The sequence below is a fragment of the Cupressus sempervirens genome, chromosome 9, assembly GCF_028749045.1.
Source record: "Cupressus sempervirens isolate cs-2001-9-10 chromosome 9, ASM2874904v1, whole genome shotgun sequence".
In the NCBI taxonomy this organism is placed as follows: domain Eukaryota; kingdom Viridiplantae; phylum Streptophyta; class Pinopsida; order Cupressales; family Cupressaceae; genus Cupressus; species Cupressus sempervirens.
In genome coordinates this window covers 335,766,914-335,794,639 of record NC_143126.1, presented here as the reverse complement: position 1 = coordinate 335,794,639, position 27,726 = coordinate 335,766,914, and the positions used below count along the sequence as shown (strand labels likewise).

Here is a 27,726-nt window from a genome sequence, read left to right as displayed (position 1 = left end):
CCACTATAACTATATCACATGATGACTATCATCTAAAAATCACTATCTCAAAATCAAATGGTGATTACAATTAAATACCACTATATTTAAAATTAGGGCATCACGTACCACTGTACCAATTAGGGCATCGTTTACCATTGGAATCTTTTAGGGCTTCTGATACCGTTTTATCACTTAGGGCTTCCAATACCATAGATTCAATTAGGGCTTCAAATTCCTTTCCTTCCAATTACTTAATTGCTCATAAATAAAAGTGATAATACCTGTTTCCGATAAACAATTGAATGCATAGCTTATCTCTATCAGACGCACGTCTGACATCTTGGGGAGAGGTGAAACATTGTCAGGGGCTTAACCACCCAACCTCGGACCAAATCTTATCCCCTCATGATCTCTAAAGAGAAAGGCCCTCCCTACCCGGAATAGACAAGGGACATCTTGTCATACACTAGGCATCCTGGTAATTAACACGCCATACGACTTGGCAGCAAGAGATTACATTAACAGGATTATGCATGAGCTATTAATTAATTCATATTAAAAAGATAAACATTGAAATGTCATTACTGATACTAACTCATGTTATTACAGATTCCTTTCTTCCACCTTATCACCCATTTTCTTGGCTACACAGTCGAGTGGGTCCTAGATGTTTGAAATTCTCAAAACAACCGGTTCTGTCAAATATACAAGAAAATTACATGCATCCAGCATTTCACGATCTGTGATGTTCATAAAGGATTCCAAAATTTGTTTCTAATTTCCGGTGGCATAATAATTTATGGATCTATACCATGGTTACTTGACTCCCACTTGCCAAGAACAAGGTTAAATTTAAAGGTGGTCAATTTGTAAATGTCGAACTAAATATCATCTTGATAAATGTTGAGAAAGGAAGCTGAATCATGGATTAAACAAATAGGGCTTTGGGTTCCACAATGGAAAATTGGAGGTGTCAGAATCAGAGTTTGGTCTATTGGAGAAGAGGCCTTGCAACATCGACACACTATGACAAGACTTTACAACATCACCAGATCATACCTCTTACGGTGAATACAACTAAAAACCGCAGAATGAAATATCTAAAAATAATGTCTTGTATTAGAATCCTATTCATATCATCTTCGAAATACAAGTCCTCAATGCTTCAGCTAATTACAGACAAAGGCAAAAATTTTGACAAGAAATCTATCAATGCAGAACATCTTATAACCTTGCTCAAGGACTATTGCTAGGCATTATGTGCCATATGTAGGATCATTGTCGCTGCTATCTTTAAGTAGACTATGTGCTCTGGAAATATTATAGATCACCACTTTATTGAAACTGGTAGATTAATTAGAGGAAGACATATTTATCAATTGGTGTTTGTAAGACGCAATTCACTCTATTTTTGGAAAGGGACCAATGAACACTATTGTATGAACAGGGACATTATTAAATATTCAATCATTTCATTGGCACCATCTACAGTTAAATAATCTCATCCTTTGCAAACAATAATAAAAATACATCTGTAATTCTATATGACGATTAACAAAAAAAATCCTTGATATCTATAATTGAGGACAAAGTAGTAGAGGAGATCCAAGTGTTTGGATGCAACTCTAGCCCAAGTTACTAGTGTCGAAATCTGAGATAGTCTATAGATTACGAAGAACCTTCTAGATACAAAATCCAACATTTGAAGATTTCGAAGGGATACAAAAGAGCATAGGGTATCAAGTACACATACTATAGACAATGTTAACAACACAATGTTTGTAACATCCACTTGTGTTGGAAAAACAATCCGAAAATATGCAAGGTCCGACAAAAATGAGAAAATATTGGAAAGGACTGGATGTAGCAAACTGAGTCAGCCACGTCGCTGTAAAGGAATGGTGAACCAACCGTCTTGGTTGATTCACGGCTTGTGACACCTCAGTCTACTTCTAATACTCTGCGGCCGGAAGATTGGAATCAGCTCCTCCTTGCTCAAAACCTTATGTGTAAACGTAGAGAATAGAGATCCACGATAGCAATGAAAGAAAATAGACTGTCTCTTCCCCCTCGCCCCCCCCAAAAAACGATCAAAGAGACTATATAAAAAGAAAGAGCTTGGCTCTTCAGCTACCATCAGTTGCAAAGAAGACTATTCGAATACTACTCAAATCGAATTTTTAAAAGAAGGAAAATAAGAGGGAAAGAATAAGAAAAAAAGATAAATAAAAGGTTGAAAAATTATAGTTCGAATATTATAATTCAAACGATATTATATTTTAAACATTATTATAATCTTATATGTATATGTAAACATCACTTTATTAAATCATTAAAAAATAATGATACCAAATCATTTTTATATTTAAATGCACATTTATAAACATTTATTGAAATAATATGATGAAAAATAAATTAAAATCCTTTGAGATACATTTTATAATTTAACCCAATTATTTTAATTAAACTATTTATTTAAATAACTCATGCAAGTCCCGTAGATGTATCTTGTTTCAAGTTGCCAGGTCCTCAACCCATTTGCTCAGTGATGATGATGTTCCTGCCTAATTCTTTTCTGACAATGCTTCCACCCTTTCGACATGCTTCCTACAAGGAATTTCTTCGTAATTAAATTATAAATTATTTAATCATAACGATTAACCTTCATCTCAATTCCATGAATTCGTGATTAACGATCAACTAGCATGTTATCTTCACTTGAAATCATAATGACTAACTATCTTACCATTATAACAAATTAATCTGTCAACTAACTTCATATGAACCTCAATGGCTATATTTCAAATTAGGTCAAAAATTGGGATGTAACACCACGGTACAAAAGGTTCTCCTTGCAGAATTATGGTGGCCTACTCTATACAATGATGTCAGGGAGTGAGTCATAGGTTGTGATACCTGTCAGAGAGCGGGGAAACCACTAAGGAGATATTTCATACCGCTCAATCCTTTTCACACATAAGAACTTTTTGAGCATTGGGGCTTGGATTTTGTCAGACCTTTGAAGGCAAGCAGAGCTTAGAGGTGTAAGTATATCGCAGTGGCTACGTAATACCTAACGAAGTGGATAGAGGCATGGGATTTGTTGGACATCTCAACAGTGAGTACAACTAAGTTCATATATGAACAAATCATCACAAGGTACAACATTCCCACCTAGTTGAGCAATCACAAAGGAGGTCACTTCATGAACCATGTCATCCAATTTCTCACAATAGACTTCAAGATTTTTCACTCTTTATGAAGTCCATATTACCATTGAGCCAATGGCCAAGCAGAAGCTACAAACAAGATCTTGGTGTTGGTGATATACAAGTCATGTAGAGAGTAGAACAAGCACACTAGGAAGAGAAGTTACCATTGGTACTCTAAGCATATCGCACAACATACAAAGTGATGATCGGACAAATAACGTTCCAGTTCATGTTCAAACAAGAGATCATCCTTGCAAAGTGCATGGTTCTAAGACTTGGGATAGTTATTGAAAACAAATTGGGGGCTATGAAAACCCTTCGGGAGAGATTGCACAATTTAAACAAATTGGATGAGCGTTAAATGATGGTCCAGTGGGCCACCGAGGTAGTGCAACAAATACACAAGGCTTGGCACGACAAGCATCTTGGACGGGTTTGGTTCACCCTAGGGAAACTGGTGTTCAAATAAACAGAAGGAATGAGATCAAGCCAAGAAAGTTCCAAGAAAAATGTTTGGGTTAGTACCAGACATAAAAAGTTAGCGAAAATGGCACTATCAAACTATGGACACTGGAAAAACGAGAAATCCCAAAAGCATTGAACTACTCTTAAACTAAAGGCCTACCATGAAAGGCGAAGGCAGCAGGTAGGGCAATATGAGCCAACGGAAGGCATTGACAAATTAAGTAGATTAAGGTAATTAAGGAGAAGCAAGGTAGTTGTCAAATGTAATCGCAAGGTGATTGTCAAACGAGTAAGATAATGGCTAATGGCATATAAGCATTAGAGCATCCCTTGAGCTGTAGCGAGGGAAAAAAGGAATAGAGTCCGCACAAGGTCAGTTGAGTTACAAACACTAGAGGGTGTACAAAGGGTGTATAGAAAAAGGCCACAGTGTTGAAGGGTGCATGGCAGGATTGAGCCACATAGATAGGTGAAGACACAGAAGGTGAAACACGGACAACAAGTCATATAGTGAAGAAAGGAGCAAAATCAGTTATGAAGGGCAGAAATCTCATACCCTAATTGATTTTCAACCACACAAAATGACAATCAAGACAATTATTGATGGAAGCTCAAACAAGAAAGAAGAAATCGTGGAGAGCACAATTGTAGACACAATCAAGTAGTTCTTGTATGGATAAAAACGCAAGGGCATTGCCATCTAGTGTAAAGGTTGCAGGCAAGGTGGATGCAAGCTCTAGCGCTAAGAAAAAACTAAGACCAAAGGTGTAAATGGTTGCTCGGAAAGACATTGGGACACCACAAACAATCGTATTTGAAGGATTGAATGGATCAAATTACGGAGGTAGGATACACCCAAAGATGATTTGATAAAGTAGAGTCCGAGGAAAGAAAAAGTTCAATGGGCCATTCAAATGCCCATCTTTTGCATTCATGACTAAGAGGGTCCTCTTTGGGTGATGATAGAGACCTCTGACAAATTCTCTCGGTCCAGCACATTTGAGTATTTAGGGCACAATTTGAAGGTTTCTTTTACAACCACGGAATTTGCTAGTCTTTGGGATACCCGACAGACATGGTAAAAAGATTGATTTGAAGCCATAGAAGACGACGAGGGAGGCGAAAGAATACTGGGTCAGAATGGCATCACAAACCCTCACACTTGCAAAGATGGACTTGATGGAAAAAGCTTCTAAGAGACAAGGGATGATGTCCTTTATTACAGAAGAGCCATATAGATGCATTATGGATGTTGTGAACAATCGACTAGCAAGGTCTAGCTATGCCTCAGACATAGCCCTTCCCCAAATTATCTTGATGAATGGCCTCATGAACGGCCAAATATATGACTGGGCAGCACTCTTGGCAAAGCAGATGTTAGCTTATGACGTTGCAGCATTTGACATCCTACATGCTGCATTACGCCATTGGTCTATTTTTGAATGCCACATGAGTGTAAATCCCACATGGAGAGCTCGAGGTGAAGTCGGGGATACCCTTGTTCCTAGTGAGCCACCTGTACTATTTTGGAGGCACTTAGATATAGGAACTGCACCAGCAGGGCACAAGAGGCGATGCCCGATAGTATTTGTTGTAATAACCCCAATAGGTTATAAATCCTTAAAACAACAAAGTTTTCTCTATACTTCAGTGGTTTGACATTATGTCAAACACTTTGCAAGCAAGCTTTGATATCACTGAAATAACCCGCTCTATTTATGTCACTAAATAACAATTCTGAAATGAAGTACTTCGCTTAACACTTGGCATAAATTTCAGTACATGATGTCTCCAGTAAATTCACCAAATATCAAATACAAATTGGTAGCAGTAATAGAAAAATTCAAAATAATTTAATTATAAGTGCTACGATATTATCAGATGTGAATAACCGAATGACAATATCCAATCAGAAATATGCATAACAATGGAACCTGGATATCTGTCACTCTGATTGCCGACTCATTCCTGCTGCCGCCTTACCAGTGATTGCTGTTGCCAATGCTTTCCGACTGCCGCCTACTGGTCTTGCGCGACTTATATCTCGCCTTCTAAGACCCGCGTTGATACTATTACCACCTGCCGCGGAGTTTGTTATGGTAACCAACTGTGCCGAAAATGGGATATTGGTTCGGTTCTGAACTGCCGTCCTCCAAAACTTCAACCCGCAATGCTGCTAATCAAATGAGGCCCCTATCTTTCACGATCTGGGGATTTGAGAGTCTGCGAATCTGAACTTTCTTTGTCCACCCACTATTCGATAATGTTCCGTTGTAGAACAGTAGATAGAGTCGAAAAAAGGGTCCGAAACAGCTGTCGGCTTATACAAATACACTCCGTCCACCAATACGGTTATGCAGCAATAACCCTAGCTCCTTCTGCCGGCCCTTCCGAAATAATACTTTCAAGCTGCAAGACAAATCGTTGATCACAAATACTTGAACTGTTGTGGTCAGCTGAAAGAGGGTTTTCCTGTTCCAATTTCGCCAATCCTCAGGACTCCAAATTGTCACCCTTCCAGTAATCCGAATATGCAAATAATTTCAACATGAAATGGCTGAAGACCATCTCCAATGTGCAACCCTTCGGAGGATATCTCACCACCTCAGTTATGCAGATCCAAGGGAGTTTTCGTTCCCAAAGACCCAATGGAAATTTGCAGACCAATAGCTACAAATTGCCCCAATTGAAATAGAAATCGAATCCACAAAACCGCTTGTATAAATGGGTGCCTTATGTCCTCTATTTATTCACTCTGCTGAGAAGTTACTGGAAGTTTTCTGGAATTATCTTTTATGATGTACTTTTATTATTAAACTTTATAAAATTAAATAAATAACTTTATAAAGTTAAAGTACAACCTTAATTTAATATTAGAACAAGTAGGCCCCACTTACTGAATTATTATTCTCCGAGAGCAAAAATGTAATCATCTGGAAATAAAATGACTCTCTTTCCACAATCATTTGCCTACGAGACTCGATGATAGGCAAATTCTCTGTTAAAGTTATGTCATTAGAAAGGGGACATGACATTTGTATTGAGTCTAAGGATGTGGATGATGGGAGAGAGGCTATGTAGAGAGCTCTAGCGCTTCTGGAGATGGTGATAGTCAAGTGGCAGAGGATGAGGCAATAGAGTCTATGGTCGTTGGCACAATAGCACCCACACCCACATCTGTGTTATTTACTCCATCTCTTTTGTCTGAGATGACACACTTGACACCACCGGCGTTAATAGGGTTGGCGACCACGACACCTGTTCCTACCTTCGGTCAAATCCGCACACCTTTGAGTATGGCACCTTGTCTCTACGTTTGTCTTTTTCATTTCATCCATATCCTTCTAATCACGTCTGATTAGTGTAATGCAGTCAAACACAACAATTGAAATGTTAAAGACAAAAATATAAAGGCAAACAAACATATGTTGAATATTAAGCATTGTTTCATTCCTAGATCAGCATTTGGCTTTAAATGGTATCAAGAATGTTGATGTGAATAGGGGTGTTTCCTATCCATTTTACCCATTTGCAGTGTGAACAAGGTAATTATATTATTAGTTCTTTGATAAGATATTTTCACGTATGTTCACATGCTAAGTTCACTTAATGCATAGGAAATCTTTCCAGAAGTCTCATGTAGACATGTGACCTTATCCCCTAGCAGTCACAAGACATGGGATTAAGGCACTTATCATTGGTAATCTTCTCTCTCAACCTGTCTAGATAAAAAAGGTCCCATAAGTACATTGTGGCCATTGCATATGCACATCATTGATCCATTATTGCAAATCTATGATCTTTCTTTTCTCTCTTCTAGCAGGTTATATTAATTTTTGCAAGTAATCTTGGGAGATTTGAGTCCATGAGTGACTTTTAACATTGTTTCAAAGCTTCAAACCTACTAGCACCTTCTCAAATCTAAGAGATAATCAAGTATGAGCTATTGCTACAGTGCAAATCTTGGCGGATCTTGAAAAGTTAAGCATGCTCTTCTCTTGCATCATATGGTAATCCAGAGAATCAAAAAAACTTGATAGAAAATACCAGAAATGGAGATTTGTGTAATGTCACCTTTTTAGCATGACCTCATAAGTGGATGGATTTAGTGTATTACTAGGTCCTTGTAGGCTAATACTGGTGATTAGAGGACCCTGTTGAGGGCTATGACTCCATTTGGTGGGACTTACTATTTGTCATGAGTCAATGGATGAATCTGATGAGCTCAGATGAGTTAGAGGAGTTGAATGATGCTCTCACTTTTTTTTGGCTTCTAGTTTGGGCTCCAGGAATCTTAAAGGAAGCGTCTATTTTAGTAAGTCACCCTGTTAGGTTCATCATCTTTCTTCATCAGGATCACTCATGTGCTATTAGATTTTGATTATGATGCTTCTTCAATCATTTTCACAAGACGGGTGAATTATGATTAATATTTAATTAAATATGCTTATGTTGTTATTTTTGTTAATATTGTATATTGGTCACCTTAGTGCCATAGATCGTTGGAACTAGGTTGAAAAGTTATAAATCTCCAGCATAGGAAACAATGACCTTGTGTGTTAGAACATCATGAGATTGATGACAAAGATATTTTTGGAGCCAAAGGGAGTTAATAGATTATATTATTCAAATTTGTGCCTAAGTAAAAAGCAAAGGGTATTTAAGTGAAAAAGGTCTTCATGAGGCTAGTTGTTGGAGTGATAGGAAGATTTGTCTTATTATTATAAAAAGCAATGGCTTGTTGCAAATGAAATCATTCTTGGATATCTTATGTTTGCATTTTGTGGAGAAGCTCGTCTTGAGGGTTTTGAAGAAATTGCATGGCTGGATGCTATGCCTTTCCTTGCACTTTGAGTCATTCTTGATAATGGTGAATCATGCCTACTGAACAGTGACTGAATACTAACCTGTGTGACATTCTCTATGAGCAGTGAATCGACTTTATGAACTGCGAATTCATGTGGTCAGCATTCATTCCTACTAGGGCCGCATTCCTTTACATTGAGCCGGGTGTACATAATTTGCAGGGTTGTGTACATGCTTGCGGCCTATGATTTTCATATAGGGTCTGCAACCTATACTGGAAGACAGCATTTCATCTCTTTGAGCAGTGATTTGTCTTAGCAGCCTTTCATGAAAGGTGCATCATTCTGGTTTGAGCTTGTAATTCATGAAAGGTGTATCTTTCAGCATTGAATATATTTACAAGTAAATTATAATTGCAAATGCAATCAATTATATTTGTCAAGAAATAAAATAGAGTTTGATTTGTGCATTAAGTTTGAGAATTTTAGATGCATTTTAATTATTGTTGCAAACCCCCAAAGTGCATAATTGTTCACAAACACGAGGAAACTACAGTGTATAGCGTTGTATCAGATAGGCAACATCCTATTGTGAGATATTACAAATTTTTCTTTGTGGCTTTGTATTCTGCATTCATTTTGGAGGTTGTTGGTGCAAATCTAAGCTCACCGTTCAGTTTAGAGTGTCCATGAAAGTCAAATCTGATGTTTATTTCACTGTATTTGGTTACCATATGATAAAATAGCAAACTGGGGTTCGAAGCTCATGTATGGTGAATAGCATTTCACTGGGGCACCAAATGGATCTTGTCGTTACATTCTAAAGGCCTAACATTCCTATTTTTATTAAGATATGTCTATTTTGGGAAAAAATAATTGGTAAAAACAACTTGCTAGGAGTGTCATCACTGTACAGCATAAACTAAATTCAGTGATTATTTGAGAAATTCATAACTTTTGATCCTAAAATTGGATTTTTTAGAACAAGATAAAAAATAAAAAAATTCAGTTCTTGGGACTCACAGGTACTCAAAAATTGGCCTCTTGTCTCAATTCCATTTCAAGGCCCTCTCATGTCTCTTCCAAATCACAAAGTTAATAGGAATTTGGTTAAACGGAAGGCACTTGTCTCTCTTTTTGTTAAGCTTGATTTTGATGGTTCTAGAAAGTACCCGATACTACAGTTAGCTTGGGACAAGAAATACCTGCAACATAAATGTCATAATTAAACAATAACAAGTCTAACTATAGTATTCTAACCCTTATCCTAACCCCAACCTTAAAGATGTCTCCAGATTGGGTTTCCTAACCCTTGGTTATTCCACCGTCTTCTCTAGAGTGCACCCCTTAGGATCCTCTATCCTAGGCCAATCAAATATGCATATGTTGACATCATCAGAATATTCTGACGCACGAGGATTATACTAGTCCTAGTCATGCCACTCAAATGGAGATTACAAAAATCTCACATACCAACATTAGGGACTATACCAACCTCCATGGTGTCAGTCAAATGGAGATTATGTTAATCTCTCATACCAACACTCCAATTTCATCTAGCCATTCATACCTCTCACACTGGCACAATAGCCATTCATATGAGGTTGCACTAACACTATGAAGTTCTATTTATCCCATCTTAACCATTCATATAGAGATGTCCTCAAACCCTACACTAGCATGTTGCCATTCATATAGAGACAAGTGCAGACCTTACACTAGTACTATGAGAGTTTTAATTTATTACTTATTATATTCAATAAATAAATTTAACATTAAATATCATTATGTGAATTTTCATTATTAAATATACATAAACCTTTAAATATCATTTCGAGTGACTATATATTTCAAATGGAAATACATAAATAAAAACACATGCACATACATAAAGAAAACTTTGAATATACAACATTCCTTATGATGCCTTTGCCACATTTTAGAGTTGCCTTGCTTCTTACAATAAATATATGCCAAGAGGTATGTGATTATATCTCTTTTGTTACCTTTTCTATTTTCTCCTTTTGATACAATTATTCTTTCTTTTTCAAAACTAATTTATAAATCTTGTTTTATTTTTCATCTATGTCCTAAAAAATACCAACTCTTCTTAATCAATATCTTTTCAAAAAAGTCACAACCCTCCATAATCACATTCCTTTCAAAAAGTCACAACACTTCATAATTACAATCTTTTCGAAGAGTCGTAACCATTCATAACTACAACCCTTTTGAAGAGTCACATCCTTTCATCATTGCAACCATTTAAAATGAACTCTCATCCCTTTTATATCTTACTTTCAAGGAGTCACAACTCTTTATTACATATCTCTTGACTATTGATAAGATTTCGTTAATTTATATTATTCTATATTATATTATTTATTTTGTGTTTATTATCATTTATTATTTAACCCTATTTAGAAAGGTATCATACTTTCTACAATATTCTCTCTTGTATTTAAATTCATTTATTCATTCTTTGTAATTTTATTATTATTTAGTTGTTTTAAATCTTATAATAAATATTATTTTATTGATAATAGAATATATATTTAATTATTATTTCTTATTTTTATCTTTTAATAATAATTTTAATATGATTTTATTATCATTATTTATTTAAAAATATGTGATTATCTAATTATTATAAAAATTCTATCTCAAAATGTGGACATGACAGGTTTGACAAAAGAGAATCTAGGGATCTCAGGGGAAGGTGTGTGTATCAAGGATAGCAAAGGTCAGCAAGAGCAATTACCCTCTCAGCAAGAACTAACAATTTGGCAAAAGCTCAGGCGCTAAGTCTTGGCTTGAGCTTGGCTAGGAATCTTAATATCCATCACCTTCATATTGAAGTAGACTCAATGTTAATCATTGAGGCAGTTGATTCATAGGCAATGTCTTAACTGGAAGGTAAAGTATATTTTGAAACAAGCCTAGACTCTGTTGGATAAGTTTGAGTCATTTACTCTATCACATGCCTACAAAGAAGAGAATTCACAAGCAGAATAATTCACTAATCTTGCATGTCACCATGGTGAGCGTGACTTCTTCAATTCAGATGAATTACAGAGGTTCCCAAATCTTGTTCAGGTATACACCATAGAATAAACAAGGTTTTGGAAACAGAGGATAAGAACTTAGATTTCTATCATCAATCAATTTACTATTGGGAGTCATTTTCTAATATAAGTTTGTAATGAGTATTGAATTCAAAATGATGCTTGAGCAGTTTGCAACTTCCAGTTGCGTATTCATTTCATTGGGCGGTGGGTCCAGTTCTCCGGATGTGTTTTGCACACAAATAGAAACTTTAATATGGCTGAACAGTCAATTTTGAATTTGGGGGTTTATGTTTGCAAGGGATAACATGCTGGTTGCACCTTTCATAGGCCATTGCCACCGTGGGGTAATTCAATTTTAGAGTTTGCCATGTCAACAGTCCAATCTTTGTCTCTCCTCCTTATATAGTCTTTTCATCCCATTTGGCAAGTTCACATATAAATGATTGATGTTACACATAGTGGGTGGATTTGTTGAAGATTTAAATCCCAGTGTCGCACTTTATGTGTTGTGATTGATTTGATATGCAAACGCCCCATGGGGTCTTACACACTTTCTGGGTTGTTTTAAGGCCCAATATGAGCAGCTCCAATTCCAATTCCTCAGAGTTGCTGCAAGAAACATTCTCAAAAACTTACATTTGCAATTGGTGCTTAGCTCAGCAAATGGGGTACCATCCTTATAAGCTACGGATTCCACTGCTTCTGGTGGAAGGTGAGAGGCCCTTCTCTGGCCTTATTACAGATGTGGATTTGGGGGTTCTGTTTAATGTGCATTGTGAGGCTTATTGCTGATATCTCTGCTGCATCATTGGTGATGAAGTACTCCCTCCCAGGACAAATAAATTTCTCTTCCCCCATCACATTTTCTCTATTTTCATTTCTAATATTCTGGATTTGACAGAGTCTCTAGAGTTTTTAGAAAGGATTGTTGGCATTTGTGTGCATCCTAGGCTACTAAGTGATGATTTCCTCCTTGCTGTCCAACAGTACTACTTTAGGAATGGTGATAGATATGTAGGGGGCATTTTTCCTAGATCGTCTCTACAAAGTTCCCCTGAATGTATTCATTTTTTATAATATTAAACTGGCTTTTCAAGAGGAGGATTTTAGGTATGTGTGTAATGCACTTAACAGGTTCAGAGGTTTGTTAGGGATTAACCTATCCAACCAAATTCGTGCTAAGGCCAGTGCTATTATTGTGTTACTATATCAGCCCAAACATCCCATTCCTCGTAATTTGCAGGATTCCCTATATGATTGTGTGGCTGACGACATGCATGTGATGAAGTGCCAATTGAATTTGCGTCTGTGGAGGGCCATATTATTAGAGGGGCAGCTACAGCTGAGGCTGGCAGCCTAATGGAAGAGTAATAGTTTTTGTGGCTTCCACGTAAATTTTGTTGCTTGGATGGTTGCAATTTACCATTCAAACTTTGGTTTTACATTATCATGGGTCAGTTGAACTTGAAGCCCGATTGATGGTCTAAATGGGTATCTGCATGATACAATTTTGGCAGCTTTTTGTTTAAGCAATCCATTGTTGTTATAAGAAGTTTCATGTACCCTCTTCAATTTTGTTTTATCAATGGGGTTGTAGCTGTAGTTTTTAGGTAGTTTACTTTCAGTCCAAGAAATTTTTGAACCTTCTCTTCGGCCTTCTTGGACCTCTTAAGATTTATTGTATGGCTCTTTTATTAATATATTATAAAGGCTTTGCCTTTGTTTAAAAAAATGGAAAGTTGATTTCTTGTACTTTCCAACGCTGTAGTTTTCAAATTCAGCTCTTGCTGCTAGTAAAAGTTATTGCTGATTGGAGTCAGATCCTCGTTTCTGGCTCTCAAGCTAATAACATTTTGTGTAAATCTCCAAGTTTTGTAATTCTTGCAATGTTGGAAAGTTATTGATGAACTTTATCAAACCATAGATGATTTTTTTGTGAACTTAGCCCCAAGCATATTCTTTCCAGATTTATCCGTTGAATATTTTGTCATTGATGTCAAAGGTTGATGATCAAGGTCATATAAGTTCTAGAGGATTACTCTAAGTACTAGAGAATTGGAATGAAATGCTTATTAGGTTACTAATTATTCATCACACCTTCGTCCACTACCTGGCTAAATGCTTGAGCTACCTAGTCACGTGGCTTGAGCTACTTGGTTCTGTGCTTGAGCTACCTAGTCACATGCTTGAGCTACTCGGTTGTATAATCGAGCTAGCGTGCTTGAGCTGCTTGATTGTCTAGTTGAGCTACTTGCTTGCTTGAGCTACTTAGTTGCATGTTTGAGCTGTGTGGTTGTCTGCTTGAGCTAGTCGCATGTCCACTTCACCTTCTTACTGGATTGCCATGTCAACATTGAAAGTTGACTTTTTAAAGACTAGCCAATGAAAGTGCTCAATTTTCTTATTTATGAGCTGCGATAGTGGCTTCAGATTTTATCAATTAGTAGTTTTATTTGAAACAATTTATTTACTCGTAATCCTAAGTTTGGTGCATTGTCCTCAGATTCCTTTGTAACATCAATTTTGAGTACGCTCTCTTTTATATTGTCAACATTCAAATTTATGTAGCGCTTCAAAATTTATTATTTAAAAATGGCATTGTAAAGTTGTTTGGCTTCTTCTGCCATTGGAAATAGGGTTTTCTTTCCCTTCTCTCAAGCCAAGGTAAACTTTGGATTTCCCCTTCACCGCCATGGCTAGGTGGGGTCAATTGCAATGGCTCAGGATTTTGGTAAGGACTCAGATGCCTGTAATATCAATGGAGAAACTGAGAACTTGGAGGCACCCATGCGGAGGAAAGACTTTAAGGGTTTCTTTGAAGGTGAAACATCTGTGAGCATCGAGAGTTTCCAGAATGGTTCGAGCAAGCATGGCCCGTGGTCAAATGCATCTGGAATGCAAGTTAAAACACAACAGCTGACTGGTGTGATGATGTGTGAGGGAGAAATGACAAGTGTGAGAGGCACCGAAGTGTTGAGTAATGGCGAATGTGCCAAGCTATGGGTGCCGCTCAGTTGGGAGGAGTTTCAGTTGAGGAGAAGGGTTTAAAGAGGTCACGAGGCTAAGGTTTAGGTCTTCTCAAAATGGCCAAGCAACAGTTAAAGTCATTGCAGCAACCCACAAGTGGTTTGGGGGTTTCTAACCCCATCTTCCAAGGTTGTTTCAATAGATCTGAATAAGGAAATTGCTCCTAATGTCTTAGTTTTTTCCTAAGTCACAAAGTTTGAATTCGAATTTAATTCCGTTGATCATAAAATTCGGAAATTCGGTATGGGTAAAAATTCGGAAAAATAAATTTAAGATATATACATTTATGTATTTTAAAATATATATCCACAAAATTGTCAAAATAGTTTAACATTGCTAAATAATTTAAATCAACAACTCAATATCATTTTAAAATAAAATAATATTGTATTGAATAACAGTATTATCTTAAATATCAAAAAATTCAGATGAAGTTCCGAAAGGGTAAAAATCTGCTGAAATTCGAATCTCATGGATGGAATTAGAGGTATCCTATGACTTAGGCTTTTTTTCAGTTGGGTGTTATTAGGCAATCCACGAGCTAGTGGCCTAGTCTACATGATTTGCATGCCTAGATTTCTGAAAGCTGGGAGCCTATTATTGACAATTGTGATTAGATATTACTTTTTGCAAAAGGGTTGTTTTATTGTGCTTTTTGAAAATATTTTGTACAGAAATAAGATTTTGTGCGATCATTTTTGGAGCTGGGAGATGTTTACTCTGATATTGAAACCTTGGCATCCTATTTTTAGTCCATCTACTGAAGCTTTCAACAAGTTGCCACTTTGGGTAAGGTTCCCCAATCTTTCCTTACATCTTTGGTTTGACACTCTTCTAAAGGTTGTTGGTAATTTGCTAGGAGATTTTTTGATCGTGTATGAAGGATCTTCAAACCTCCTTCATTCTAGCTTTGCTCGTATTTTGGTGGAATTGGATGTTTCTGAGGGACTCCCTGTAGATATTTCAATAAAAGCTTCAAAAGGATGTTGGGTACAATCTTTAAACTATAAAGGGATCCACTTCAAGTGTAGGAGGTGCTTCAAAATATAGGGAATATGGCTGCACAATGTGGAAAAGGAAAGATGGCAAAGGAGGCTTCTTGGTGAAAAGATGTCCCTCAGCAGGATTATACAGTTGAGCAGAAGGTTGGTAAGCATAAGAGTTTTTATTAGATTGTGGCTGAGGAAACAAGGGATGAGCCTCAAAATGTGCAATCCTTAAAGCATAGTGTTAATGCCAAATCGGTTGAAAATGTCAGTATGCCACTTTAGATCAATGAAGTTGGCACCCCAGAGGAACTGGAGAAATGCAGACCAGCGGGGTCTCATGGCATGGAGATGCTGACAGAAATCGTGGGTGGTTTGGTTCAAGTTACAAATTCATGCACCAAGGAATGTGGGGGAGGCTCAAAGGATGCTTTTTGAACTAGCAAAAAGGCAGCCCAACTCGAAGATGAGTGGCAAAAAGTGAAGGAAAGAAAAGACGAGAGTAAGGAAAGATTCTTCCCATATGGTCCTGTGGTCACATTCTAAGGGGATGTCAAATATTAAATCTTCAGTTTTTCTGTCTTTGGGGTTAATCTGTCTTGCATTTGTTTATGGACCCTTCTATTTTTCTGTCCTTGGGATGGTGTTACCCCTGGTTGTTACAATCCTTGGTCCAGGGTAAGTTTCTTTTTCCTAGTTTCAATAAAATAAAACAATTTTGCCAAGCGAAAAAAAGCATCAAAATTTAGTAATAGATCCTCCAGTCAAGCTTTTCTAGCAAGAATCATTTCTTAATACAGGGGAGGACATTCAAGGAGTAAGCACTGAATATAAGAGTTGACATATGGTTTTTAGGGTAGAGCGTTGACTATTCATGAAAGTATTGGACATTTGGTGTGGGGTATTCATTATTTGTTTGAGATAGCCAATGTGAACGGAAATGAAGCATCATTCCAAGCAATCATCATATGGATTATATTGGAGCAGAATTGTCATTGTTGCGACATGGGGTTCGGTTTTTCATATACAAAATCAGGAGAAATTTCCAGCAAGTTGTCGAGCAATATTCAGTTCAAAATCTTTGAACATTCTTGCACTACTTAAATTATTGGTGAGCATTACTTGTTTCTAAACTCAATTCATAGACTATTGACTCAACATCGTAGTGCTTGTCCGGCAAAATATCTAGCCGCTTTTGTTGAACACTACTGGGTGTTGAGAGGGGGCAAATGAATCAGTACATTTAAAGGCTTTACAATTCTGCCACAAATCTGAATGATTATTTCCTAATCCAACTAACCATTAGCAGAATATAAAGCAATGATACCACACACGTGATCACCAAATTTACGTGGAAAAGCCAAGATGGAAAAAACTACAATGAGAAATGTACTCATCATATGCAAATATCTCATTACAATGTTTTAGGCCAGAGGCCAAGGACCACATTGTTCCTACCGATTTAGGCGCACTGCTAAGCATTTCATTAATCCTCAATAAAACAATAAATATATATCTCGAAGAGAAACTCACTGCTTCAGCAATAAAAACTGCAACTCCTGATTTGCTAGTGATCTTCCTGTCTAATTCGGCAATATGCACCTTAATTCTACCTTGTTCACACTATTTCGCCTTCACACTTGATTCACCCAATCTTTTCAATTACCTTGCATACACTCATACTCATCTCATCCTTTTCCGCCAAAATGTATAGAGATTTTCCATCGGAAACATCAACAAGATAAGCCATAAAATATAATCATAAGTAATAAAAAATCAGCCAACTTAAATAAAACTTCTCAATGTGGTCCACCCCAGGAGAAAAAGGGGACCCATACCCATCAAAAGAGTTCTTCAGATAATAAAATTCATCTATATGCATCACAACTTCCTCCAAAGCCAGTCACAAAGGTAACATGTAAAAATGCATTAAAAACAAGTTATCAATCAGCCCAAAACACTCTTTGAAACATATAGCACAATCTGAAGCACAACATCATAAAATCATCGCAAGTCCCTTAGCACTTCCCTTAACCTATATCCGAATCAATACTGCTTAAATCATGTCACCGCGAATAGCTGAGTCAGCAAAAAGCCAACACAGATAGCAAAATAGTGCATGTGACACCAAATCCTCACCTGCGGAGCAAACTATTAAAAGTTATCTGAACTAAAACACCACACGAACCATCTGACCAAGTCCATTAAACTGCATATCCTAAAATCCAAATCCGGAGCAATGCAAGTTATTCTATGAGCCTATCCAAACCTTCCTAACAGTCATCCTTACTATTAGCTAAACAATGCATCATATCTTTGTAAAAAAATCAGTTAGGGACATGTACATATGTTAGTGCAATATTCACAGTAACCACTTGAAATGTCCCCGAATTGGAACCTAAAAGATATACAATCCAATAAATTTTAATTAAAGATTGAAATTTATTTGTGAAAACAAAATACAACAACAGGGGAAAAATACGAAAAATGAAGTATTGATATTATCATACAGCACTATTAAGGATATCGACTATTCAGTCAAAAATGCTATGAAAGCGACAAAGATAGAATCTGCATTGGAGATGAGGTAATTATGTGGTCAAATAGTATCAACCAATATGTGGTCAAATAGTATCAACCAATATCAGTTGATGCAATTTCTAGTTTTAATCTACATCATATGGTGAAACAGCAACAACAACATGGTTATCAAGTATGAATTACGTTATTATAAAGGAAATCCACTAATCAATTAGTCCGTTGACAGTAGTAGTGACTGCAAAGAAATGAGTGTTGAGTAGTTATCCACATTGACAGTACAGAACGACCAAATCTTAAGGTAGACATATAATTACAATACATTACATGCTAGTAATGGGAATCATTCAAGTATATCTTCGATGACATGCCAAAGTGCAAATCAATGAATCATGAAGCAGTAGTCATCAATAAATATCAATCAGAAGATTGGTAATTATTAAATCATCCAAGTTATTAGTCAATGGCCAATAAAAAGGGCCTCAGAGGAATCAATAACATGAGCATCCATTATGAAAGGACATAAGATATAGTAAACATAGAAAGTGGTGTTCCATACAGCAATAAAGAACAACGATTACATCATCTTGAATGTTGTTGTGAAGAGACACAAATGGTTAATGGTATGTTATGAGGAGAAAAGGTCTCTTATGAATAGATACAAATGAAGTAAAGACATATCTCTTTAAATGGCATCTTTTCAATGAGGGCAGTTATATAAGGGAAGTGCAAGTCATTCAATTGGGCATCATTTTTGAATTCAGAATATAATATAAATTATATCCCTGTGTGGATCGCTCTGTTTAAAGCATTGCATTGCCCTTGACAATCATCGATGCAAGAAGCTATCGACCATATCAGAGGTGGCATCGTATCTAAAGCATATTTATATAAAAATACATCAGAAACGACTTCCATTGTTCAGAGCATATTGATATCGACATACCAAATACAGCCTGTGCAATAACAACATTGTTACTGGACCAAGACAATCTGCATATTCACATGTGATCCATTGTATATCTGAGACAGCATTACCAGGTTACTGAGCATATATTTATTTGCATTATAGAGTAGTGTATGCATTTGGAATTAAGCTTCATACCATTATCAGCCATTATCAACTGTAACTAGCATATGCATTTGGAATTATACATTATAGAACTAGCATTTGCACACAAAGGAGGTGCAATAGTTACGCCGATACAAAGATATATTGTGGATATTTTATCAAACCATTGAAAGGCATTATAAGTAGGCATCAAGCTGTTCCTCTTTTATGTGCATAATATACATCAGATTTTCAACAGCTAAATGTAGGAGACAATTTCTCAGCAGCTAAGTCATGCTTCACATCAAGAAGTGTGCAGAAGAGAATGTTGTTATGTTGCTTGCAATAGTTGATATTTCATAAAGAAAGCTTTTGCAAGCGGGCCTCTTCATTTTTCCTTACAACCGTGTATGGGTTGTTTTGCATCTTTGAGTATCGCTCAAAAGAAAACATTGGTTGAATGCGAAGGCTTCTTAGTGACCTTACTCTTGACATGGCCGTAAATGTCAATCCTTGTCTCTCTGTCTTGCCGATGTCAATAGTTGCTTTCTCAAGTGTCAACCCTTGGGATTTGTGTAAGGTTGTGGCTCATGTCATCGTCAATGGTATTTGTTGTCTGCTGCCTAGTAAAACAGGAACAATTGGCACAACCTGAGGGTTGTCTTTGTCCCATGATGGCCCATGCTAATTTTCAAATCTTGTTGTAACATACATTGGAACGTTAGGTGGATTAGCTTCAGGGCTATGCCATTGTCAATGGTATTTGTCGTCTGCTACCTAGAGACACAGGAACGGTTGGCACAACCTGAGGGTTGTCTTTGTCCCATGATGGCCCATGCTAATTTTCAAATCTTGTTGTGACATACATTGGAACATCAAGTGGGTTAGCTTCAGGGCTATAGAAAATCTCAATTATTTCACCAAGAGCACCATTCACAAGACCTACTTTTGTCCATATATTTGTTGCAAACACTGTACGTTGTCCTTTGCAAAGTAGGATGTGTTTATCAAGTTGTTCATCACTCGCCATATTCTCTGTTGTACTCTGTGTATTTGTCATTGTGCTTACTGCTACTGGGCAATTCAATAGTTTTAACTTTCTTCTATTATGTGCCTTGACTGAGTCATTGGCTGCAAACAAGTGGATTGCATTATCAAACTCTTCCCTTTCTATAGGTGGCATTTGTTTATTTGTTCATGTCATCAGTATCTGCTAGTCTTCTTGCCTTGGCTCCACTTCTGGTATGTTCTCAAATATCCTACAGAAGTGAACTTGTTCTATGCTTGCTCGCTCACTTTTGTATTAACGTTGTCTTCAAGGTGACTACTGTTGTGAATTTGTTCCCATATTGTTCTGGCAATCGAGTGTGTTGTATACATAGGCTTGTCCATTACAGGTGGTAACTGTGCAAGGTCGCTGACCAAAATTATGGATACTCCTCCAAAGTACATGAGTTGATTGAGGGAATGCTGGTCTCAATCTGCTATCTATTTTTAATAGTATCGTTGGCCTATGAAGCTTAATTCATCAATTAGGATATACATTATGTACTTTAATTCTTCTTGCAATTTTGTCAATGTCTGTCCTTGCAACAACTGCATTTCTTTTATGGGAATCCTGAGAACTGAATGTATTGTCGATGCATCAATGTTAAATGCAGATACACCTATCGGTGCTAAGGTGAGCAATTGTTTGTTCCTTCCAGTACTCCATTGTTTAATGCATTCCTTATGCGAGCTATTAAATATGACTTTCTTGTACCTGTTGTGCCTTGGATGATCATGTGAAGTGGTTGGGTAGGAACATGTTGACTGTGGTCAGCAATAAATTTCAGTGCTTTTTCTTGCTCTATCGACATTTCATACATCGGCAATTTGAAGTCTAACACAGTGCTTACCTCCTCCCCAGCTGATTTCTTTGTATGTATGAATTGGACAGCAATGTCATGCAATTTTTTATCTATCTCATTTTGGTCCCATTTATTGTTTTTATTGTACTCACACTTACCAAGCATATCAAGATTGTCTAAACTGGTTACATTTGAGGGGGCCATCTGTGAAAATAGTTGCCATTCATTTATTTCGTTAGTTTCGTCACTGTTTTTGTCATTGCCACTGTCTTCTTCTGCTGAGTTGGTCTCTTTTTGCATAGTGCGGCTGACATGCCATACTTGATAGCCTTCTTTCATTCTTTTCCAGTTTGCAATTATTGTATCCTTCAGTTAGTTCTATTACCCCCGCTATGTCTTGGAAAGGCTTATAAAGGGGTAGCTCACTCCAACAGAATACTTCAAAGTCATCTGAGTCTTCATCTGGCATATTAAAGAACTTTGGGTAAACACTTACCATAGCTTTTTCTTCTCTCCTTCCACTTGCTTTGTTTTCATTTTGCACTGTACATATAAGATCTCACAGATTCTAGCAATGTTACTATATCTAGTTCTTGAGGCCGCTTAATATATGTCTGTATATAGGTAGAATGCATTTGGCTTTCATCTTTCGTCCATGTTATTCATTTGAACACCTTTCTCCCAACATTAAAATATGCAAAAGGACGACTACAGACAACAAGGGATAACTTTTCGAGCATGTGACATGCTTCCTGTGCTCCTATGTCACACTCAGCAACTATTTCTGCCATGAATTTCTGATATACTGCGAGGGTCGGTTTGTCTACTTGTTGGGATGCCGAGATTCTTGATTAACAAATTTGTACAAGTCTGATATTTTTTCTGCTTTGGCCACATATTGTGCAATATATTTCAGATGAAGGGATTTTGAGGTAACTGGTTGACAATCTATATTTGCTCTCCATATCGCTAGGATGTCCAGGTTGTGTATGTTGAGCCTGTCATCATTTCTTCCAGGTTCGTCTTTTTTAATCCCTTCATTATCGTAGGATGGGGTGGAGACACTATGTTCTTTCCATGGAGTTTTGTATCAACATTCTACCTTTTTGCCTTTCTTTCATAAGCAAGTTCCTTCTCTACATTTGGTGTGTCTCTAAACATGATTAACAATGTTCTCATAGTCATCCCTAGAATCTATAGCATATATCTCAGCTGTATTTAGCAAGAAAGGGTCGTCATGTAGGGAACGGGGGATTGGATTGCTTCTTTGTTCTCTGCAGTGAGGGTTCCATGCAGAAACATGCATGTCAAAGAAATGTTTTGCTTGCTCTACTTCTGTAGAATTCATCCAATCCATTTTGTCCATATTTGGTGCATCTCACAGCCAAATAAACTCATGTATATGTGCAGTTCCTCTATGCTGCCACTCATATCTATATCAGTACTCTTTTGCATTGAAGAGTTTTTCAATGACTTCTTCCTTAAAAATTGTGAATCTTTGGTGTAAGTATAGTGCTGTGATGTGGGGGTTGCTAATTATGTTTTCCACTCGTCGTTTGTTTGATTGCATATTTACAGACCTATCCCATGAGAACAAGCACTGCAAATCTGGCCACTTTGTATCCGTCGCGCTCAGTGTGAAGAATAGTTTTGGTGATCCCAACTGATTGATCAGGCTTGCTGGATCTGAACATCATTTTTTCCCATAAGGTCTTGTACCTCCGATAGAGGATCCAAAGTTCATGAGTTCCTCAGCCAGTTGCACATCTAGAAGGTCCTACAGGTGGTCATGTAGATTTTCAATGGTGGCTGGTATATTTTCCTCGGCTAACCTCTTGACATATACGGTTGCAAGGCTCTGACTGCGATGTCGCATCATAAGGTTGTGGACGAAATATCGAAACCATGAATGTCTCCCAAATCTATGGTCATGATACTGTATCAAGTGGACTGCAAACTCATGAATTTTTATCTCTTATTCGTGATTGCATAGGTTGTGCCAACCCATCGGGGAATAGGGTGGGAAAAGTCATGTAGATAGTCCCTTGTGTTATATTCATTTATTGGAGAATTGTCCATTTCAGGCCATTTTATTTTGTTAGTTTCACCGTTGCCGAGGTTCAATGTATGTTTTATATTTTCTAGTTCACAACAATTGTTTGGTAGTTTAGATACATACGATGACGTGAAAGTGGTGTCATGTTCTTTTGGATCTTCATCAATATCCTCTTCATTTTCCAAAAGTATTGTGTCTTCTTCCGTTCCAATGCTCACAAACATGTTGGAAATTTCTTTTCTTTCATTGGGTAGCTCAGCCAAACATTTTGCATCTATAGTGACATCATTGTAATACGGATCGTGCTTGACTTCATATAGTAGTGCATCCCTAACATGGGTCCTACTTACGTAACAATCATAATGATGACCCTGTGTATGCATCCTTTGGACTATGAGAATGTCCAACTCATGTAATCTTCATGGGAGCACCTTCACAATGTTTTTTATGTCTTGTGCAAAACCAATTATATGCCCTCTATATTTATGTTGGCCTGAAAAGCTTTGTGTTACCTGTAATACTGGACTTATTTTTGCAATGAACATTTCTTCCACCTGGGTTAGTCTCCTCAGCATCCCAGGTTGCTCTCCAGGGTCCATCTTGTTCAATGCTGAGAATCGGTGTACACCTCTTACGGTAAAGCACCTTCTGCAAGTTCACGTAAAGTTTGATGACTCTACATGCATTCTCGTGTAGCATTCCTTGCATATACTGCAAACTTTTATTTATGATAATGCGTTGATTCTTTGGCAAAAACTTTTTAATTGCTCGTGTATTCGTCCTTCCTATTTCCTCTTGTATGTGTCATGCTCTGTTGTTCCGGCGGTGCTTGTTGATAAATGTTTGGTTCCCTGCCATTGATCAAACTTTGTGATTGTACACTTGCTTGTTCATCATCATAAGGTGTTATCTTCGAGTCAACAGCTAACATAATTTCAAATCCGCTATTTAGCTTGTTGTAAACCTTGTTTGTAGCTTTTATCATCCCTCCCGATAATGTGTATACTTGTCCAACATGGATTTTTTGGTAATGAACATTGACAACTTCATTGAAGCAAGTGACTTGTGTTTCACAACATTCTTTATCTATTATATTGAAACTGAAAACTTGACCAAGTCCACATTGGTTGCTATATTGGTGAACTCCCCTTTTCATTGTTATATGAGCCTTGATGACCCATCTTGATTGGAACAAGTTGAGGTGCTTTATGGGTGTGATTGTTCCTGATTCTTTTGTTCTTCTTTGTGAAGCCTGCAGCCCAAATACAACTTTTTTGGACACAAAGGGCAACATTGTTTCAGTTTTGCAAAAGGTATCAGCATCTGCCAACACAATATTCTTGTCTTCTTCACTAAGTCTTTCTTTATCCATTCCAATTGGGACTGGCTTTCAAACAATTGCTTCTTGCGGCCCGTAATCGCAAGCTCCCCAATTATAATCCACCTATACAATGGTTACATATACAAATGTTAGTTTCACTGAAACAATTTCTTCAGTGGGTATCATAGCAAAGAGACATACTTGCATCACGTCAAAAGATCCTACACAACTTAGTTTACTCCTTTTGGAGGTACCATACTTTGTCAACTGCGCCAACACAAATTGCGCCTCATATTATACAATGATTATAATGCATTGGCAATGATGTTGCTTGCTTGTGTTCTCTATCAAATACTTCTATTTTGTGTCGTTGGCTCTGTTTTTGCCTGCGACCAAAGTCTGTGATAGTTACTATTTGTACAGTATGTTGTCATATAGTTTCTCCATAGTAAATTAAGTTGATCGCATGATGAGTCAACGCAGTTGACATGTTGTGAGGTTTTGTTTGATTCTGCACAATCATTATAATCAAAAATCAAAGCCCTCTAAATAATGATATATGGTCAGGGCTTGTTAACATACTTTCCAACTCCAATCTTTTCCTGTCTAATGTGGTAGTTTAGATTCATTTTTCGTTATCAGATACAACATTTGTTGAGCTTGCATCACACAAGTTTCATCAATGTTTGTATGAGATTTTAGCTTCGAACTTTTATACTGTAACATCTCGAAGCATTTGCCCATTCATGGGTGTGTTGGGGTTCATCCAATCTTGAAAAGAGAGAAGGCATTTTGGTTACCTCCAAAGGAGGGATGGATCAAAATTAATTTTGATGGGGCCGCAAGGGGCAACCCAAGTGTGTCAGGGTGTGGATGTGTGGCAAGAGATCATAAAGGCAATAATATTGCATTTATAGCCAAAAGATTGCCGGACAGAACAAATAATATTGCAGAATGTTTAGCTGTCAAGGAAGCCTTGGAATTAGGAGTAAAAATTGGAGCTCAATGTATACATTTGGAAGGTGATTCGGAAATCATCATCAATGGCATCAAGAAAGGAAAGATGGAAGCATGATATTTGAATCAAAGGATACAGCATATCAAGGAGTTGATGTTCGACTTTGAGGACTTCAAAGTTTCTCACTATTACAAGGAATCGAATAAAGTGGCAGATCGGCTAGCCAAACTTAGGTGCTGATTCAACATTGGGTCCTCAATATGTAATTTGTAAGGACTTCTGCCACCTTGGAGAGTAAATTAAGAAAGGAAATTAGATGACAATTAGAGAAAATATCCCACTCATGGTACTGCAATTTGATGTCTGAAACATTATGATTTAGACTCACGAGGACATTAACCACCCTAGGTAAGCAGGATTGATGATGATACCAAAGCATCCTTATCGCGTGGCAAAGAAGAGTATGGTTGGCTTTGGTACGTTTTTTAGAGTTTCCAGATAGTTCTGATTCAACATTGGGTCCTCAATATGTAATTTGTAACGACTTCCGCCACCTTGGAGAGTAAATTAAGAAATGAAATTAGATGACCATTAGAGAAAATATCCCACTCATGGTACTGCAATTTGATGTCTAACATTATGATTTAGACTCACGAGGACATTAACCACCCCAGGTAAGCAGGATTGATGATGATACAAAAGCATCCTTTGCGCATAGCAAAGAAGAGTATGGTTGGCTTTGGTACATTTTTTAGAGTTTCCAGATAGTTCTGAAGATGTTAAAATTTAGGTGGAAGTAAAGGAAAGGTCATTGTATTTCACATAGACAAAAATGGAAGTGAATTTTTCTCTTGGTTCGGATTCATGTCATCAGTAGAAACTATGTAGCCGACAAGATCATGTCATCGGTAAAGATTTTGTAGCCGACAGGTAGATTAGTATTGTTATGTGGCTGATGGACCCCTTCGGGAAGGTTCGGCAGGAAGTATATATACACCCTCCACGAAACCATTGTAATCATCATCTGTATGTAATCTCTTGGTATATGCGAATAATAAAAGGAGTTCTGCTGTTCTTGTTCATTGTCTATGTGCATTAATCCATTGATCTATTTGGTAAACATTTGGTGCCGTTGCCCAATGCACCAGGAACAAAGGCTGGAATGAAGACTGATGCCGAATCAGTTAAACAAAAATAAGAATAAGTTGAAGGACAAAGATGAAATCCGCATAGCTCATAGAAATTTAATTTTGGCGCAGCAGGCTGAACACAGACGGAGGTTTCAGAAGATTGCCGACGGACACAGAAGCACTAAGGAATTGTTGGAGGAGACTCGCCAACGGGTGGAATTGGTGGAAGAAGCAAGGGAGGAATTTTTGAACTTGTATTCATCGAGGGAAGAGAATCCAAATGGAAAGGAATTAACTTGCACAGCTCAGAGTACCGAGGGAGCACGAGCGTGGAGTGAACTCTTCGTCCATGATACACTTCTGGAAGGGACAACTTCAAAAGATCCTTCTTCACCAAAGTTCGTTGTTGTTGCAAATCAGAGACCTGTACCAAATAGTGACGGTGTGGGAGCACAAAGCGTCGGTGTGGGAATGCCGAGTGCTGGAGTGGGAGTGCAAAGCCATGATGTGGGAGTGCAAAGTGCCGGTGCGGGAGTGAATACCGCCAGTGTGGAAGTGAACAACGCCAATGTTGCAGGACCGAACAACACCCGTGCACAAAATCCAGTACTAATGGCAGGACCAAGGGAAAAGCTACCGAAGTTTGATGGGGATGGTACGGCCGATCCAATTCGACACTGTAAAACATGCGAAACGATTTGGAGGGCAAATGGCATAACAAATACAAATGAATGGCTCCGGCAATTTCCGGCAACCCTATGAGGTGTTGCAATTGATTGGTTCACCGATGCAGATCCCCAAAAATTAACCACTTGGGACAACCTTAAGGAGTTTACCACCAAATTTCAACTGCTCCGTGATGACAATGAGATCGTAGCCGAGATATACAACACAAAATAAAGGAAAATGAAACAGTTCGAGTCTACGCCAAGAAATTAAAAGACTCAATAAATAAAATGGAAAATAAGTCCGCTGATGGGCTCCAGAAAAGATGTTTCATTGAAGGCCTACACCCGAAGTTGCATAAGAAAATGAAGATTGTGCCACCATCGTCATACACTAAAGCATACAATTGAGCGATGAACTTAGAAAGTGAGCAGAAGACAAAAAAGAAAAAGAAGAGTAGTTCATCAAATTTAGATGATGATGCGTCCTTGGGAGAAGATAGCAGCGATGATGAAAACAGCAGCAAGAAGGTCTGAGCTCTCCAGAAGGACATGATCTGTATGATAAAGGAATTTAAGAACATGTAGAAAGAGACGAAGGGAAGCGACCTA

General features: G+C 37.5%; 1 protein-coding gene across 2 annotated transcripts in view; it reads right to left on the bottom strand.

Annotated features, from left to right (window-relative positions):
• The window catches only part of LOC149538709 (fructokinase-like 1, chloroplastic), a 119,830-nt gene that overhangs the window by 33,684 nt on the left and 58,420 nt on the right, over window positions 1-27,726 (bottom strand). The window lies entirely within an intron of this gene.